General features: G+C 29.8%; 1 protein-coding gene across 2 annotated transcripts in view; it reads right to left on the minus strand.

Annotated features, from left to right (window-relative positions):
• The window catches only part of LOC111694986 (zinc finger MIZ domain-containing protein 1), a 28,280-nt gene extending 24,670 nt beyond the window's left edge, over window positions 1-3,610 (minus strand). For both annotated transcript variants that reach the window (XR_002763760.1, XM_023464099.1), the window contains exons 1-2: window positions 3,236-3,610; window positions 3,071-3,132 (exon numbers count right to left, since the gene is read on the minus strand). The gene's annotated coding sequence lies outside the window, so the exon portion shown is untranslated. The remainder of the gene's footprint in view (window positions 1-3,070; window positions 3,133-3,235) is intronic.
• Window positions 3,611-5,351: the final 1,741 nt, after the last annotated feature.

Here is a 5,351-nt window from a genome sequence, read left to right on the forward strand (position 1 = left end):
CCTCACAATTTCCCTAAAATATGGTATGAAAATAAACGACACTTTTCTAAGCTTCCAAATATCAATCTTATTTCGAATTTTAAACAGAATTTAATAGAAGATTTTTATCAGCAGAACAAATGTTTTAATTCTAACACATGCTATGTTTGCAAAAGAATCGAAGAAACCAAAGACGACTTTACAAAGAAAAGAATAAAAAGATTAAAAAGAGTAAAAGATATAATCAAACATAAAGGATGTCAAAAATCAGCGCGAATTAAAAAGATGCTTAAAAATGCCCGTTTTTCATAGAACCTATATCTCTTTCACACTCCATAAAGCTTTTTTTTACTTTTTTTTTAACATTCCAAATAAATCTAAACTAAACTAAAAGTTGTTAGTTCATCGTCGAAAAATACTAACAATCCACCACTAATTTTTATGTAAAATATAGTGTAAACAATAAATATGTAACTTTCCTTATCCTTTCCTTTCCTTTTCCTATTATTTCTATTTTTATATTTTTTAGAATTGGGGGAAATATTCCCACAACCTCTACTTTTAGAGGTTTTTAAATATTTTCTCCTGAAACACATTTTTTTGTATGTTTTTGTTATATTTCATAAATAAATAATTTTTTACTTATACTTTACTCTTCTTCCCATTTTATATATTTCTGTTTAAAGTCTGCAGTCAGCAAATATTGGCTTTTGGAGATTCATAAATATAAAAAATATCGATTATTTTTGTGCAGTTTTTGTTTGAATAGGTTCTTAAAGATTTTTTTGGGAAATCGTATTTGAGACAATAATTCAGTAAAAATTGGATTTTAAAAGTTTGAAAGTTTCCTAGTTAAATGATCAAATTTTATTTTGAAAATTGTTAATTGATAAATTGAATCCATTTTTAAGTCCTGTATGTAGACTAGAGAGGTGGGGGTAGAGTTAATCTGTTGCTTGGTTAGGATATAAAACTCTCAAGTTACAGGCCAGCCTTTATGCTAGCTGTATATATATATATATATATATATTTAACCCTTTATACAGGTGTATACAGGGTGTCCCAAGGAACATGAGAAGCCAGTGACTTAATTTTATCTACACGTGATTTTTACGCTTACAAAGTTATATTTAGTACATTGAAAAATCTTATTTCAGGATTTCCAAAATGGGGTCTGCCAAAATTGATTTTTCAATTTTAGATGGTGGACCAGATTCAAGTCGAATATATTTAAATCATTGTCAATTTTAAGATACAAAAAAGAAAGGTTAACATGTTTTAAGCTCATCAGAATCTCAATTGATAAAATCCAGTTTAAATATTAACTATCGGAAACAAAGACGATTGGTAGGTAGTTTCTTAATTTCCATGTTGAGACGGTAACCGCCAAAAAAGTTTTCGGAAATAAAGTCATAATTTTAGGCACTAGGTAAAAAAGTCCCAGGAATCTAAAACTCTGGACTTTATATATTTCCAGTGACATTTTCTCCAATGACTTCCGAAAATTGAGATTTTTTTACCAAAGATTTTATTTCCAGAAACTTTATTTTCTGCGACTTTCTTACATAGATTTGTTCAGACACCCTGTGCAATGTGTATAATATAGAAACAAATTCAACTCATTTTACAAAATGTGTAATATTGTATATTTTTAGCTACTGGAAAGTGTACTCGACGTTGCCCATGATATCTCAAAAATCGTTAAAAAACTGAATGAATACTCATTTTACAAAATGTGTAATATTGTATATTTTTAGCTACTGGAAAGTGTACTCGACGTTGCCCATGATATCTCAAAAATCGTTAAAAAACTGAATGAATAAACCCACTTATATACTCCCTCCAACCGGATAATTTAAGGAATAAGGAACATGTTTGTTACACGTGAAGTTAAAGCAATTTCTCTGTAATGTTACATTTCTTTAATTTTTACGAATAGTTTTATTTTTTTAAGTAACAAATCAACCAAAGTGACCAAATATAAACAATTCTAATGCAACAAGTCGAGGGTCTGAGCAAACACAATGTAAAACTGATTTGTAAAAATCTTATTTGTCATAAAGCTTTTAGATTTGGACTGTTAATGGGGGTAACCGCCAAAAAAGTCCTTGGAAAAAAGTTTCCGGAAAAAAATCCTAAAATTTCACACTAAAAAAGTCCTGTGGAAAAAAGTCCTTTTATTTAAAAGTCTCCGGAAATAAAGTCCTACCAATTCGAGACTTAATTTTCTAGAACTTTTTTCTGGCTCCAGTATGATTTTATACAAAAAAGTCCTCGGAAAAAAAGTCCTCTAACAAGTGAAAATGCATGATTCACAATGGAAAAAGTCCTGGGTTTTCTAGGGTTTTCTTTTCCTCGGATTTATTTTCTTCAGGACTTTTTTTCCTGAGATCTTATTTCCTGAGACTTTATTGGCAGCCCCCAAACTATTTTAGGAAAAAAGTCCCAGGAATCCAAAACACAGGACTTAATTTCCGGTTACATTTTTTTCCAAGGACTTGAGAAAATTCGGACTTTTTTCCAAAGTTTTTATTTCCAGGTTTTTTTTTCAGAAACTTTTTTTCCCGGGGACTTTCTTATATAGATTCGTTAATGTGCTAACAACTTACAACATTAGGTGACCTAGAGCTGATTTGTGTTTACCAGGCTGTACACTAGATGATTTTTTAAATCTGCTCATTAAAAAATTTACGATCAAAAGTAAAACTTAAGAATTTTTTTACAGGTTTACCGACAAAACATGATTATATGATGAAGACCTGGAACTCATTACACAACATTATCTCATTGTTTTGGTCTTTATCATATTTTAATGTCTTTTGATAGTTATAAAAGAATTATATGAACAAAAAAGAGGGGGGGTCCAAAAATCGTTCACTACAGACCCAAAAAGGGTTTAGTTTCTGTTGTTCATAAATATACAAACAAAATTGATTGATTAGGAAAATGCCAATACTTGCCAAAAACTTTTTTATTATTTCAAGATTTCATCGATTTCTTATTCGAGATTGGTTGTTTCTATGTACACAAGTTTAGGTTGGGGGTGGGGGGTGGAGGGGGGTCAAACTATAACAGCTGATTCTTTATTTACCTTTTTAAGAAAACTGTCATAATCCCAGTTTTACAAAACTAAAGAACATCAACGAATATTTCCTTAGATTAAAAATATATATTTTTTTAAAATAAAGTTTAGTTCTTTCAAGACTTTTTACATGAATTTTTTTTAAAAAGTTTAATTTATATATATTTTTATCACCTAATATGCATGTTCATAATAAAATTCTAAAAATGCTTTTTTGTGTCACTTTTTCACTTTTTAAGGCTTCCTGAAAACCAGTTTTTTATGAACACTGTTCTGCGGTGTAGTGGATTACTTTGTTTACAATTTATTAAATTGTTTTATCTTCTTTTATCTTCACTATTTAGTGTACAATTATCATGACAGTACATTAAATATTTCAGTTTTAACTATCAATCAATAACTATAGTAGTAAGTGTCACTGTATGTTTATGTACGGAACCGGTTTAAAACCAGTTTTGTTGTACAATGTTTTGTTATTATATTATTATTGTGCTCGTTGTGTGAGATATAGAGAAGAAACCGAACTGACAGTGGGAGAGGGGTGAGGAGCTGACGGCAGGGGGGACCTCTCGCACACATCATTGTTGAACCGCGCAGAGCGGACGACAGCTTGGAGACGCAGCTGGAGCCGCAGCTAATCGTGATGCTTTTGACAGCTGCGTCTCTCTTACCACTGCGAGCTGCTGCCCAACCTGGAAAGGGGGGGAGGGGGGATGAGGCTTGAGAAACATAGAGGCATAAACAGGGCTAATTTTCATTAAAAAGTTTAGATTTGGAACAAAATGTTAGGAATTGAAAATCAAATTTTCATTGATTTCGTAAAAAAAATATATATATCTGCAAAATTGCATTTTTTTCTTCCCCCTTTAAGATTTCGAGAAGAGAGAAGGCAGGGTATGAATAAATTTACACTTATACCGCAAACAGCTTTTAAACAAACCAAGGCATGATTAATTGATATATTTTAAGTTCTTAAAATTTCTGAAAAGGGATTCAAAGCAATTGTAATGTTTTCTTGAAAGTTTTAGAATTTCAGGGGACAAGTTCCAAAACTTACACATGGCCCATTTCTAACACTGAGTGTTAAAAATGGGCACAAATTGAAAGACTGGGTTTTTAGGATCCCGGCCTATATCGAGAGTGAAAGTCTAAAATTAAAACTATAACCAATATTTTATTAAGCATAACGAAAACATCATATTCCCAATTTAGAACTATTCTCTGAAATCAAAATCAAGAGTTCTTTGTATATTACAACCCTTCACCGTTTTCAACATGATGTCAGGTTTTCAATTTTCGAACATATCCTGAATATGAATCACTGTAGCATTTTCGAGACAAAACCCACTTACCAGTTTTTGAGTATATAATCTTAGAACAAAGCTCACTTTCGTATATAAAAATTATCTTATGAAGACTAAATGCTAAATTATTTCTAAAATCTGTTTTTTACTCATTTTAATTGTTAAATTTGTTAAACAATAGAACAAAGTTGATTTAATTTTCCGCATTAGTTGCTAAATCTATATTGGAACAACAAATAATATTAATATTTTGATTTCTTAATGCTAAAATGATTTTTGAATTATAAAAGAACAGTTTTTACTTTCTATTTTGTTTATATTTTACCTTATCAAAAAATCTTGTTTTGTTCAAAAGTTTGTAAATGCTTAAAAATTAACATTGATATGAATTCGAGTAATTGTCTTAAAACAACCAGGATATGTTAAGAGAATGTTAAGCTGAAATTCGGTAACTGTTTCAAAATAGGAATATATTCGAAAATAAAATCAACTTATCAAGTATCATCAAAATCTAACTATCACACCTTGTTATTAGTATAAAATTGACATTTTTGGTTTCAATATATAGTTTTAGTAATTTTTTATTAATGTATGGTTTAATTTTGTTAAACTCGACTTTATAGATTTAAAGATATATATAACTTTTCAGATTTGGCCCATTTCTAGCACTCAGTGTTAGAAATGGGCCTAGTGTTAGCTTCAGAACTTATTTTCCCTGGAATTTAGGATTGTTTTATAAATGTGAAAATGTTATTAAAAATTGAGATAATTTATTCAAATTTTATCGCTGTACGCTTTTAATGTTAGAACTTAACAAAGTTCCAAGAATCGATATAAACTATTTCTTGTGATCAAAATATCAAAATGGAGTATGATCTTCATATACTGATAAGCAATTACTTGGTTCTTTTTTTTCTAACTTTTAAGGTTTTTGGATTTTAAAGGCACCACACAAATTCCTAAACTTCAAAACTGTAAAAGGTTAG

This window comes from Eurytemora carolleeae, unplaced genomic scaffold, assembly GCF_000591075.1.
Source record: "Eurytemora carolleeae unplaced genomic scaffold, Eaff_2.0 scaffold210, whole genome shotgun sequence".
In the NCBI taxonomy this organism is placed as follows: domain Eukaryota; kingdom Metazoa; phylum Arthropoda; class Copepoda; order Calanoida; family Temoridae; genus Eurytemora; species Eurytemora carolleeae.